The sequence below is a fragment of the Odocoileus virginianus genome, chromosome 34, assembly GCF_023699985.2.
Source record: "Odocoileus virginianus isolate 20LAN1187 ecotype Illinois chromosome 34, Ovbor_1.2, whole genome shotgun sequence".
NCBI classification, from domain to species: Eukaryota; Metazoa; Chordata; class Mammalia; order Artiodactyla; family Cervidae; genus Odocoileus; species Odocoileus virginianus.
Window position 1 is genome coordinate 31,558,046 of NC_069707.1, and position 14,301 is coordinate 31,572,346.

The 14,301-nt window shown below is 37.9% G+C and overlaps 1 pseudogene; it reads left to right on the forward strand.

Annotated features, from left to right (window-relative positions):
• The first annotated feature begins 12,423 nt into the window (after window positions 1-12,423).
• On the forward strand, window positions 12,424-13,405 carry LOC110131265 (deoxycytidine kinase pseudogene; annotated as a pseudogene).
• Window positions 13,406-14,301: the final 896 nt, after the last annotated feature.

The following is a 14,301-nucleotide window of genomic DNA, read 5'->3' on the forward strand; positions in this document are numbered from 1 at the left end:
GCTATCTAAAAGATTGCTTTGTCATTCTCACTTTATTTTCACTGAAAGAAGAAAATGAACAACTCGTTCCTAAATCAGTTCTCTAGAATCATTTTGTCTCAACTGAAATTTTTTCTCTCATAGGAAGTCAGAATACTGTATTTGATCAAGAGAGATACAAATTGGGAAAATTCTGTCTGTTCTTGGCTGCTTTTATTTGGAAATACATCTTATTTAATTCTGCGTCACTTAGAAAACAAATCAAATCTTTTGGGAAGTAGTTTATCTCCATTTATTGTACTTAGTTATTTGGGACACAGAATTTATAAAGCATTCTGCCTGCTCTTCAGGGGAATTTTACTTTCTATGAGTTCAGAAGTTTGAGAATCTGGGTCTCAGTGAGAAGTTAAATATCAAGCCAATGTGGAAGAAATTAGTAGGTAATTCCTTCTCTGCTATAATCCAACCGATTTAGTTAAACTTTCTAGGCCTTGCTTTTAAAACAAGGAGTTTTGATTATACATGTAAAGTCATGCTGAGTTCTAATGTATGTAATTCTGATGTGGAGAGATAGAATTATGGAAGAAAATGGCTTTGATTTATTATGTTATGCCTTTGTAATGCATTCTTTTCTAATTTGTGACATGTAACCACTCAAGTGTATTTCCGTTTTTTATCTTGGGAAAACCTGGAATACTAGTATTGACTTCAGAGGGATTTTCCCTCCAGCATGTACTCTAAAGTGTAAATAATAAAACGTGCAAACGACAGTCAATAGCTTAATGGCAAATATAAAAGGAAACTATGATACAGAAATAACATATTACATTTTACAGTGTATCAGAAAAAAACTATTGTCACATCGGTCCAGTTCTTACACTGTACTGTTCTTTAATAGGAAATGCTTGGTAAGGAATCTGTGGTAGAAACAACTGAGCTGTAAGTGGGATGTCAGTGAACTGGAATTTCACTTCCTAAAGAATGCCTCAGAGAAAGCAGTGTGGGGGGCTGCCACATGTGGCGAAGCTGTGACATTCATCCCTGAGAACCTCCTCAAACGCAAAATGATAGAAGCGCACTGAGGGAAGTCTTAGAGGACCTTGCAGGAACTTACAAACCACCGCCAAAGGCTTGCGAGGAATTTTCAGAGCTCCTGTCTGAGACAGCCAAGGTCAAGCACTTGGGACTACCTCTGGCCTTTGTCTTAGTGATCCTTCAGTCAAGGTCAGATGCTTGGGGAAACATGTTTCACTTTTCAGCTGGCTCTAGGTACCTGCCGAGTGAGGTAATAGGGAGGGTCATCCTATTGTGTGTGTGTGCGTGTTTCACCTTCTCCAGTTTCTTACTCATCTCCTAAAAATCCCTTCCCATTACATCTTTTGGGTCATTTGGCCTCAATTCACTGCCTTACATGACATCTGCATCTTGTAAAATTTTCCTAGCTGTATATTTTCAGTTTAAACATGTTCGTGACAGTTTTACTGTCACCAAATGGACTTGTTTGTGCTAGCATTTGCCAATTCACAGATGTCTTATTTATTGGAAACAAGAGGGCATTTTTCTTCATTTAGAATACATAGATTTATGAACCTTCACAGTCTTAACTCCTTATCCATAAAAAACTATGAGACTACCATAATTCAAGATTAATCAAGTTGGATTGGTTAAAATCCAGAACAGTAGAGATCAGTGAATATTTAGAAAAGAAATTCTCACTGCCCAGATTTATTTCTAAATCTTTCCTGTATTTTAATAATTTAGGTGGCTAAGTGACTTATGCAATGCATGTTGTCTTTAAACTTTGCTGAGATATATTTACATGACTACATTTATGGAAGCTGATTATCAAATAATGTAACAGGCAATGGGCTTCTTCTCAGTCGAGCAAGAGGTTAGTATTTAGCTGCATAATAAATGCATTTATTGATTTAGTTGGTCATGCTTATTTATTGCCTTCTATATTTATCAGGCACTGCTAGTGTTCTGATGGTATGATAATTAATTCAGACATGATTTTTACTTTCCCTAATCTCACACAAGAATAAACAGATAATTATAACACATATGAAAATTGAATTATGGGGCAGCACCTAGAAGGGGATGCCTAATCCAGATTATGGGGCTTCTCAAAATGTATGAAACCTATATTGAGATCTGGAAAGTGAATAGATGGAAACCAAGTTTTCTTGCTGTCTACTGCCATGTAGAAATCAGCCCCAAAGCTTAGTAGTGTAAAGCAACCATTTCATCACTTACTATATTATATTATATCTTTAAGGGTTTGACTGGGAGATTCTTGTGTTCCATGTGTTATGTTTCAAATCCTATCAACTGGAGCATTATTATTTTCATAGTTGCTCAAGGCTCACAGAAAGTGCTCCAAATGCTAAGATAAAAACAGTAGGACATTCTCTGATCAAAGTTCAGATATCATACAGCATCCTTTTTTCAGCATTCTGTTGTTTCCAAATGATTCATAGGGAAAACCTAGATCCAAGGGAAAGAGATACACAAGGTTGTGAACAAGAGGAGGCAAAGGCATTGTGGAGACTAGCTCTTTCAGCAAGCGATGGAAAGAAGGAGGAAACAGACTCTCCAGCAAGGAGAACATGACTTTTTCCAGGAGTTAGAAAGCTTAGCTGATAGACATTCTGTGGCATAAAACACATTTCATCTGGTTCCTTTTCTCTCTCTCTTTTCATATGAACATATGAATTATACTTGTCCTTTGGAGTTACTGTTTGTAACACTTTTCTCAATACACCTAGCCATTTTCCTCCTAAGAATCCTTCACAGCTTTCCCAGAGTGAGGAAGAAATCACAGAAGTTTTAAGCCATAATCTGTTGCCATTTGACTCTTGTCCTAGTGGCTCAGAAATCTTTATTTAAATCCAGTATGTCAAGTCAAATTTAGCCTATAGAACAAACACTTTCTCTTATGACATGAGAGGGCTGTACTGTCTGTACATGACACCCTTCCCAAGATAATGAGCTAATATGACCTGGTCTCTGTTGTCATTCCGTACTATATTATTTCATTGTAGCCTGTGAAGTCCTTTCTTTATTAGCGGAAAGCCTCTCATCTTATCCCTTTATTCTCCTGATTAATCTCCTGTCTACTCCTCCTGGTAATCAGAGCCAGGAAAAACTGGCCAGAGATCGGAGGAGGCTGAGGGGGATATATTCCAAACACCACAATTTTTTAGAAATAAGTCAAACCTAACCTGGAATAATTCATCTGAGATCACCTATTTTTACTGCTAAAGAAAGTGAAGGCAGGATGTTGCCTTCATTTCTAATATACTGAATTTTAAATTTAGCTATAAAAATCTCCTATGCCACAGATTTTATGGCTTTTGGCAAGCAATTTCTAAGTTACAAAATAAGACTATATCCAATTTTTTTTTGGTGCTATAAATGGCTTAATCAAAAACAAAGACAATTTTTTTTCTCTTCCTGTTCTGGATAGACCTCTCTCCTGAGCTGTTTGTACATTAAATCTATAGTTTATACAAGACATAACTTCTCACCTGAAGAGCTAAGCATTTTTATATTGGGGATTCTTTGAAAGTGTAAAGTATAAATATATGGTTTTGCTCTCTAGAGGCCATCCTTATTCTCCTGTGTGTCAATAATACACTATTCTTGTGAAACTGTGTATCTGAACATAAATTTCTTTTTATCTATGTAAAAAAATATTGCTTGCATTTCTTTCCTAAGGAGGGCAACCTATTAATTACCATAAGACCTGGTGTGAGTCTAAGGAGCAGGTAGAGAGCGGGGCCATTGTACATTTCCCAGTGGAGGAGAGACAGAAGAACGCCTTTGGAACTCAGTCACCTAATGTTTGAGTTGAAATTTGAATGTGGTGAGGTTTAGTCTCCAGGTCATGTCCAACACTTGTGATTCCATGGCCTGTAGCCTGCGAGGCTCCTCTGTCCATGGGGTTTTCCAGACAGCAATACTGGAGTGGTTTGCCATTTCCTTCTCCAGGAAGTTTGAATAAATATATCTAAATTTCTCCTTCTTTTATTTTTCCTTTTCTTAAACAACATTTACTACATTAACACAAGCTGGGGTTGAATGGGTAATGTTTTGGAATTGAGAATGGATCTGGGTTTCGTGTTTGGTTAGCAACATTACAGATCAGAGATGCATTTCATGAATGCAAGAGCTCAAAGATGGAGATTGTTTTCAGAGTGTGGGCCCTTTGGACATTTGCAGAAATCCTGGGGAAGGACTTTGAGCCTCTAAAGACATGATTTGATGTATTAGTTTGGTGAAAAAGTAATTGCGGTTTCAAACTGTGAATTTTAAATCATTATGTTATTGCTCAGTCACTAAGTCCTGTCCACCTCTTTGCATCCCATGAACTGCAGCACACCAGGCTTCCCTGTCCTTCACTATTAATCAAAATAGGAATCATTACAATCAACACACTTTTGCCAACAAGAAATAAATTTGTTTATTCCTATAGCATAAAGATCCATGCTTCAGGATTTGATGAATTTTTGGAAAGCATTTTCCTCCTCCTTTTGGTTGTGGAAGCATTTTCCCCGCAAAAAGTTGTTGAGATGCTTGAAGAAGTGGTAAATCATTGGCAAGAGGTCAGGTGAATATGATAGATGAAGCAAAACTTTGTGGCCCAATTTGTTCAACTGTTGAAGCATGGTTGTGCAACGTGTGGTTGGGCACTATCATGGAGTAGGGTTGGACCCTTTCTGTTGGCCAACACCAACTGCAGGCTTTGCAGTTTTCAGGGCATCTCTTCAATTTGCTGAGCATACGTCTCAGATGTAATGGCTTTGTTGGGATTCAGAAAGCTGTAGTGGATCAGGCCAACAGTGACTATGACCTGTTTTTGGTGCAAGTTTGGCTTTGGGAAGTGCTTTGGAGCTTTTCCTTGATCCAACCACTGAGCTGGTCATCGCTGGTTGTCATATAAAATCCACATTTTGTAGCATGTCAAAATCCAAGCCAGTGTAAAGTAATTAGCCTCCAACTAATAAAAATAAATGGAAAAAAAATTAAAAAAAAAAAAATCCAAGCCAGAAATGGTTCGTTTTTGTTGCATAGAATAAGAGAAGATGACACTTCAAAACAGTGATATTTTGATTTTTGGTTGACGCTGAGTTCTGCGGCAACTTCGCGTGCAGTTGTACAAGGCTCAGCTTTGATGACCCTCTCAGTTGGTTGCTGTCAATTTCTGATGGCCTGCCGTTGTGCTCCTCATCTTGAAGGCTCTTGTCTCCTTTACAAAACTTCTTGAACCACCACTGTGCTGTATGTTCATTAGCAGTTCCTGGGCCAAATGTGTTGCTGATGCTGCTAGCTGTCTCTGCTGCTTTACCACCCACTTTGAACTTGAGTAAGAAAATCACTCAAATTTGCTTTTTGTCTAGCATCATTTCCCTAGTCTAAAATACAGCATCGAAACATGTATATTATCTAGGGTGAAACAGATCACCAGCCCAGGCTGGGTGCATGAGACAAGTGCCCGGGCCTGGTGCACTGGGAAGACCCAGAGGGATCGGGTGGAGAGGGAGGTGGGACGGGGGGACTGGGATGGGGAATACATGTAAATCCATGGCTAATTCATTTCAATGTATGACAAAAACTACTGCAATGATGTAAAGTAATTAGCCTCCAACTAATAAAAATAAATGGAAAAAAAAATAAAATATTCTGCCCCCCAAAAAACATAAATTAAATAAAATAAAATACATATAAAATAAACAGCAAGTAGTAAGTCATTAGCAAAAAAACCCCATAAAGTGTGAAATGTGCGTTAAAATGATGTTTAACATAGCCACATTTAAGAATGTATTCTAATATCAAAGAGCAACATTCAACTATTGAAAGCCACAATTAATTTTACACCAACCTAACACAAAAATCAGTCTTACTATGGTCTTAATGAGGCAGGAGATTCACCTAATACGTTTGTTAAATAAAAATGTGGATAATAATACAAACTATATGAGACCTTTTGTAAATCGTGACATCCTCAAAAAAAAAGTGGTGTTACTTTTATAATACAATTTTAATAAATATGTTATTTTTATTCTTATACCTAATCTTTTATCTCTAGTGAGCTTACAGAAAGAAAGGAAAAAGAAAAAAAATTAAGTCATTATAAAGAATCGCACATTTTTACAAAGAAAATACTAGGTATGATAAAGAGACCCATTAGGAATTAGTCTCTTTCTTTGGTAAGTAATATTTTAAAATTAAATAGATACAATTTTCTTTCTGCTAGTTAAGAGTAGCCCTAAACACTGTCATCTCCCTTTAGTATATATTGATGAGTATTACTTTACATGTAGTTATCAAAATTAAATGCCTGATATGATAATGAAATAAAAACTTTTAATTTATCTCTCTGTATGAATGCGAGCAAGGTACCTTACTGAATTATGAAGTTATATTTTATAAGAAAAAATTCTTTTTGGGGGGATAGCAGAGAAATAGCTTCATGGAATTTTGGACAATATAGTCAAGCCATGTATTTCAATATATCTATTTTAAGATTATGTATTTTCTATCTGATTATTTACTTGTCAAGTTTGATAAATATGATTAGAAAATAACAGTAGTATCTTGGTTAGAGTCATTTTTCCCAAATTAAGAAAACAAAATGCTTGTAATGTTTTGATTTTGGAATCATCGTATTAGTACAACATACTGACCACTAGATGGAGACAAGCCCTCCTAGCTTCACCCATGATAGTTGTTTTTTTTTTTTTTACTGTGAGTAGAAACCCACAACAAAAGAGTTAGGTTAATACAGTACTGGATGTTCGGAACCATAACAAATATGTGTGTAAGGTTTCATTTATCCTCAGCATCTCAGTTATTAGGATCTGTTTAATCTCAGGAATGTAGCAATTGTTTAGACAAAAAATTTTCCGTTATCATTGAGGGTAATTTCCAAACTAAATAATGAAGATGTTATAAAGGAAGTTCTTCTTTTTTTCCCCTAAGTAATTTAGCAATATCTTCAGAATACCTAAGTTTTGTTTGTTTTTTTCAGGTTTTGTTAAACAGTTTTGAATGAAACTTCAGAAAGAGTTGCTCTATCACTATATTATTAAGAGGATATTTATTGTTCAAATGTCAAGCAAACCATTTGCTTTGACATAAGCATAAAACAAATATTTAGGAAAAACTGACTTGAATTCATCAGCAAGATGTGATTTTGTAGTTCTTGCAGGAGAAGATGAGAGCACATCCTTATACTCTGCCATCTCAGTCTGGATTTAAGAAGAGGTGGCAAGAATACACAGAAGAACTGTACAAAAAAGATCTTAAGGACCCAGATAACCACGATGGTTTGATCACTCACCTAGAGCCAGACATCCTGGAATTGCGAAGTCAAGTGGGCCTTAGGAAACATTGCTACGAACAAAGCTAGCGGAGATGATGGAATTCCAGTTGAGCTATTTCAAATCCTAATAGATGATGCTGTTGAAAGTGCTGCACTCAATATGTCAGCAAATTTGGAAAACTCAGCAGTGGTCACAGGACTGGAAAAGGTCAGTTTTCATTCCAATCCCAAAGGAAGGCAAGCCAAAGAATGCTCTAACTACCACACAATTGCACTCATGTCATACGCTAGCAAAGTAATGCTCAAAATTCTCCAAGTCAGGCTTCAACAGTACGTGGACTGTGAACTTCCAGATGTTCAAGCTGAATTTAGAAAAGGAAGAGGAATCAGAGATTAAATTGCAAATATCCTTGGATCATCGAAAAAGCAAGAGAGTGCCAGAAAAAAATCTACTTCTACTTTATTGACTATGCCAAAGCCTTTGACTATTTGGATCACAAAAAAATGGAAAATTCTTAAAGAGATGGGAATACCAGACCACCTGACCTGCCTCATGAGAAATCTGTATGCAGGTCAAGAAGCAACAGTTAGAGCTGGACATGGAACAACAGACTGGTTCCAAATTGGGAAGGAGTACATCAAGGCTGTATATTGTCACCCTGCTTATTTAACTTATATGCAGAGTACATCATGAGAAATGCCGGGCTAGATGAAGCCCAAGCTGGAATCAAGATTGCCGGGAGAAATATCAACAACTTCAGATGTGCAGATGATACCACTCTTATGGAAGAAAGCAAAGAAGAACTAAAGAGCCTCTTGATGAGAGTGAAAGAGGAGAGTGAAAAAGTTGGCTTAAATCTCAACATTCAGAAACTAAGATTGTGGCTTCCGGTCCTATCACTTCATGGCAAATAGATGGGGAATCAATGGAAGCCATGACAGACTTTAATTTTTTGGGCTCCAAAATCACTGCAGATGGTGGCTGCAGCCATGGAATTAAAAGATGCTTGCTCCTTGGAAGAAAAGCTATGATCAACCTAGAAAGCATGTTAAAAAGCTGAGACATTACTTTGCCAACAAAGGTCCATCTAGTCAAGGCTATGGTTTCTCCAGTAGTCATGTATGGATGTGAGAGTTGGACTATAAAGAAGGCTGAGCACTGAAGAATTGATGCTTCTGAACTGTGGTGTTGGAGAAGACTCTTGAGAGTCCCTTGGACTGTGAGGAGATCCAACCAGTCCATCCAAAAGGAGATCAGTCTTGGTGATTGCATCCTGATGCGAAGAGCTGACTTATTTGACAAGACCCCAATGCTGGGAAATATTGAAGGCAGGAGGAGAAGGGGACGACAGAGGACACGATGGTTGGATAGCATCACTGACTCGATGAACATGAGCTTGAGTAAACTCCTGGAGTTAGCGATGGACGGGGAAGCCTGGTGTGTTGCAGTCCATGGGGTCACAAAGAGTCGCACATGACTTAGTGACTGAAGTGAACTGAACTTTAATTCCTACTCAGGTCCTTAAGTGATATTTCATCATATAACTTAATCAGATTTAATACCATTCAGATTCTAGGCACTAAGATTCAGAATTTGTGTGTTCTATCCAGTGTCCTCAAATTTGCTCACATGGTTTTGTAAAACTATGTACTCTCTCATAGATTTTAAAGACATCTACATTTTAAATTCTTTCTGAAGAGTGAGATTTCTAGTGTATTGTAAAAAAAGTCATAAAATAAGATTTTAGAATTCTATCATATAACTTTTTAATATTCCAGTGGAATATAAGGTTGTAGCTATAGAATCCTTACCATCATCTATTTAAAAAATGCTTAATCAAGCGCTTTAATATTCCTTTTTTTCCTTAAACCTGGTTTTTCCCTACAGAATATTGCTCTAATATATTTATGCTTAAAACACCCTATCATAGTCTTCTGGCACAAAAATATGTACCTCTGCCATTATATTTTACATGCACTTGTTGTTGGTTTTCCTTCAAACTCTACCTACTAAAATATAAAGTTCCATATGAATAGACATTTCTTTTCAGTTTGGTCACTTCTGAATTCCTAGCACTTAAGATAGGGCCTGACACAAAGTAGACACTGGCTAAACATTTTTGGAACGAATAAAAGTGAAACAAAAGTTTTCAACTTTTCTATGCCCACAAAGCTTTATGTCTTAAATGTTTGGCTTTAGATTGAGTTGTTATGACAATTATTATTAACACATAATTTTTAAAAAATATATAGAGTATATTAAGATGTTGGAAATTAAAAGACACTTACTCCTTGGAAGGAAAGTTATGACCAACCTAGACAGCATATTAAAAAGAAGAGACATTACTTTGCCAACAAAGGTCCATCTAGTCAAGGCTATGGTTTTTCCAGTGGTCATGTATGGATGCGAGAGTTGTACTGTGAAGAAAGCTGAGCACCGAAAAATTGATGCTTTTGAACTGTGGTGTTGGAGAAGACTCTTGAGAGTCGCTTGGACTGCAAGGAGATCCAACCAGTCCATCCTGAAGGAGCTAAGTCCTGGGTGTTCATTGGAAGGACTGATGTTGAAGCTGAAACTCCGATACTTTGGCCACCTCATGCGAAGAGTTGTCTCGTTGGAAAAGACCTGATGCTGGGAGGGATTGGGGGCAGGAGGAGAAAGGGGACAACAGAGGATGAGATGGCTGGATGGCATCACTGACTCGATGGGCATGAGTTTGAGTAAACTCCAGGAGTTGGTGATGGACAGGGAGGCCTGGTGTGCAGCGATTCATGGAGTTGCAAAGAGTCGGACACAACTGAGAGACTGAACTGAACTGAATTATTAAGACAAAAAGTAAAATATTAGGAATGTAGTTCTCAGTGAGAGGGATGGGCTTTCCTTATTTTCGTTGTCACATATCCCTGTGGGAATATTACTTAGTGCTAAATGAGATAGAGCTTAGTATCAATTCTGTTTCATTTTTAAATATACATAGATGCAAACACTAAAAAAAACTTAATCATGTAGATAAAAACGTGAAGGTGATTTTACAGCACTAACACAGTTCTTTGACTTACTCTTGACTTAGTGCCAAATATCATAGAGTTGTCCATCAGTGAAGGAATTTTAATAATTCATCAGCTAATATATTGATTAGATTGTCTGCAATTTTGTTGAAAGTTGAATACTAAAACTATCTGAGTGGAATATGACATTACCCCCAAAACACCATTGTTTCAAAATGTTCTTTAGTTTGATATTGTTGAAGTATGTACCCCTCTGGATGTGTTTTTCTTTTATAAGGGGAAAGTGTGCAATCACAGAGAAAGGACAGTAGGGGGAGAACAAGAGGGAGATGGGGGGCTTGCTTCCATAATGCCCCTTTCATGGGTCCTTAGCCAGATCATTTTGAGGAAAGAATATAATTGGAAATAAAGACCTGGAAATTCATTGTCTTAAAACAGTGTTTTAATAAATAAACAGTATCTCCTACAAAGTTATTTGCATATACATAGGTTATCCTAATTTTAGGGTCACTGTCCTAGGCAACCATTAATTCTGCTGTGACAGCCTGATTGCCACTACTCTGAGCTGATACAGCTCAAGCCGGATAACGCCCCATCTGACAATATAGTTGTTTGGTCACTCAGTTGTGTTAAACTCTTTGTGACACCGTGGACTGTATTCCACCAGGCTCCTCTGTCCATGGAATTTTCCAGGCAAGATTACCAGAGAGGGTTGCCATTTCCTTCTTCAAACAGTATAGTGAAAGTGAAAATGAAGTCACTCAGTCGTGTCTGACTCTTTGCGAACCCATGGACTGCAGCCTACCAGGCTCCTCCCTCAATGGGATTTTCCAGGCAAGAATACTGGAGTGGGTTGCCATTTCCTTCTCCAGGAGATCTTCCTGATGCAGGGTTTGAACCCAGGTCTCCTGCATAGTAGGCAGCCACTTAACCACCTGAGCCACAAGGGAAGACAATATAGTAGTCCCCCTTATCCTTGGAGGATACGTTCCAAGACCCCCAGTGGATGACTGAAACCATGAACAGTACTGACCTTATATACACTTTGTTTTTTTTCTATACCTACGATACAGTTTAAATTATAAATTTGTAGATCAGGCACAATGAGGGACTAACAACAATAACTGACAATAAATTAGAATAATTATAGCAATATACTATATTAAAAATTATGTGAATGTCAGAAATCCCTTGCATTCCTATACACTAACAATGAGAAAACAGAGAAATTAAGGAAACAATACCATTCACCATTGCAACAAAAAGAATAAAATACTTAGGAGTATATCTACCTAAAGAAACAAAAGACCTATACATAGAAGACTATAAAACACTGATGAAAGAAATCAAAGAGGACACCAACAGATGGAGAAATATACCGTGTTCATGGATTGGAAGAATCAATATTGTGAAAATGAGTATACTACCCAAAGCAATCTATAGATTCAATGCAATCCCTATCAAACTACCAACGGTATTCTTCACAGAACTAGAACAAATAATTTCACAATTTGTATGGAAATACAAAAAACCTCGAATAGCCAAAGTAATCTTGAGAAAGAAGAATGGAACTGGAGGAATCAACCTGCCTGACTTCAGACTCTACTACAAAGCCACAGTCATCAAGACAGTATGGTACTGGCACAAAGACAGAAATATAGATCAATGGAACAGAATAGAAAGCCCAGAGATAAATCCACGAACCTATGGAAACCTTATCTTCAACAAAGGAGGCAAGAATATACAATGGGAAAAAGACAACCTCTTTAACAAGTGGTGCTGGGAAAACTGGTCAACCACTTGTAAAAGAATGAAACTAGAACACTTTCTAACACCATACACAAAAATAAACTCAAAATGGATTAAAGATCTAAATTTAAGACCAGAGACTATAAAACTCCTAGAGGAGGTCCCTCCTATGTGGGTGCTGGCCGAGGGGCTCCAGATGGAATCACGGGGCATGGCTTCCCCACTGGGCGGGCGGCCCTGCCGCGGTCCCTCCCTCATCGGCTGCTGCCTCCGCGCCAAAATCAAACCCACCGATCCGCCGGCCGGAGAGTCTGGGACGGGAGAGAGTTCAGCCTGCAGGTCAAGGCAAGTTCTGCCGCGGCGTGAACCCTGGCAAGCGCACCTGCGGCCACCTCCAAGCCCTCCCTGCCTGAAGGGCTCGGGGCTGCCAACAGGAGAAGGCATGGCCACCCCACCCAAGAGGAGCTGCCCGTCTCCCTCAGCCAGCTCTGAGGGGACCCGCAGTAAGAAAATCTCCATCGAAGGGAACATTGCTGCTGGGAAGTCAACATTTGTGAATATCCTTAAACAAGTCTGCGAGGACTGGGAGGTGGTTCCTGAACCTGTTGCCAGGTGATGCAATGTTCAGAGTACTCAGAATGAATTTGAGGAACTGACAACATCTCAGAAAAGTGGCGGAAATGTTCTTCAGATGATGTACAAGAAACCTGAACGATGGTCTTTTACCTTCCAGTCATATGCCTGCCTCAGTCGAATACGAGCTCAGCTTGCCGCTCTCAATGGAAAACTCAAAGATGCAGAGAAACCAGTATTATTTTTTGAACGATCTGTGTATAGTGACAGGTATATTTTTGCATCTAATTTGTATGAATCTGACTGCATGAATGAAACAGAGTGGACCATTTATCAAGACTGGCACGACTGGATGAATAACCAGTTTGGCCAAAGCCTTGAACTGGATGGGATCATTTATCTTTGAGCCACTCCAGAGAAATGCTTGAATAGAATATATTTACGGGGAAGAAATGAAGAACAAGGCATTCCTCTTGAATACTTGGAGAAACTTCACTATAAGCATGAAAGCTGGCTCCTGCATAGAACACTAAAAACCAACTTTGATTATCTGGACAAGAAGTGCCTATCTTAACACTCGATGTTAACGAAGACTTTAAAGACAAACATGACAGTCTAATTGAAAAGGTAAAAGTCTTTTTGAGCACTTTGTGATCTTGCTGAAGACTACATGCAGCCAAATGATTCCACCTTCTTCAGCTTTGTGTATTTGCATGGGTCCATTTTCATATGTCTCTCTTCTAAACCCAAGTTTTTAACTACTTTTATTCCCCCCCCCAACATTTTTTTTTAATGAATCCTATATGAAAGTTTATAACTAGCTTCCCCCCCCTCTTTTGGGGGTTTAAAGAAACAAGGACATTTAAGTATCCCTCACAAGAAGGAGTTTTGCTTTAGGTGGTTCCAGAATCATTACAGTAGTTAAGCTACATCATAAAGGATCCAGCCTCCTTTTGTCTTTCCTCTCTTATCCTCAGCTGCTTGAATTTTTTTTTTTTTCCTGGTGCTTCTCATCTCAATGACCAGTTTCTTAGCTGCAAACTTTAATGTTACATAGTAAATGGTAATGTGTCCTGTGTAAGTAAATTAGTCTATCTATTAAAAATTGAAAAGTGGAATTTAAGATATCTGTCAAAAAAGGATTATGAGGTTTCATTGCAAATACTTTTGATCAGGTGCTTGCCCTTCCACCTTAATTGATGTGGAAGTTAAGGTCAGGTTTAATATTTAATCACTTCACTGATATTTATTAAGGTGTCTATAACACATTTGTAGAGTAGCAGGTTAGACTTTGTTCCCAGTTTGTAATGACATAACTTACAAGTCATTTAGTCTTTCCCCTGCCTTTGTTTCTACATGTGTGGTATGAGTGAGGCTTTATCTTTTGCATGGAATTTTAGAAGATTAAAGAGGAAATGTTGCTACACTTAAAAAGATAACTGAAGATGATTACATGAGTATAAAGATTGAATTTATTTGTAACTTCAAATAACTGCCTGCTTTTTCCCGTCACAGACCATTCTTTTAGAATGGAGTATTACTATTCCAGTTAAAGAGTTGGCTTAAATTCTGATTGTCTTTAAATCATTTGAGGTGGAATTACAGTTTCTCTTAAATTTCTTACCATTTTTATAGGTAAAACTTTAGTGGGACACAGTGAGGGA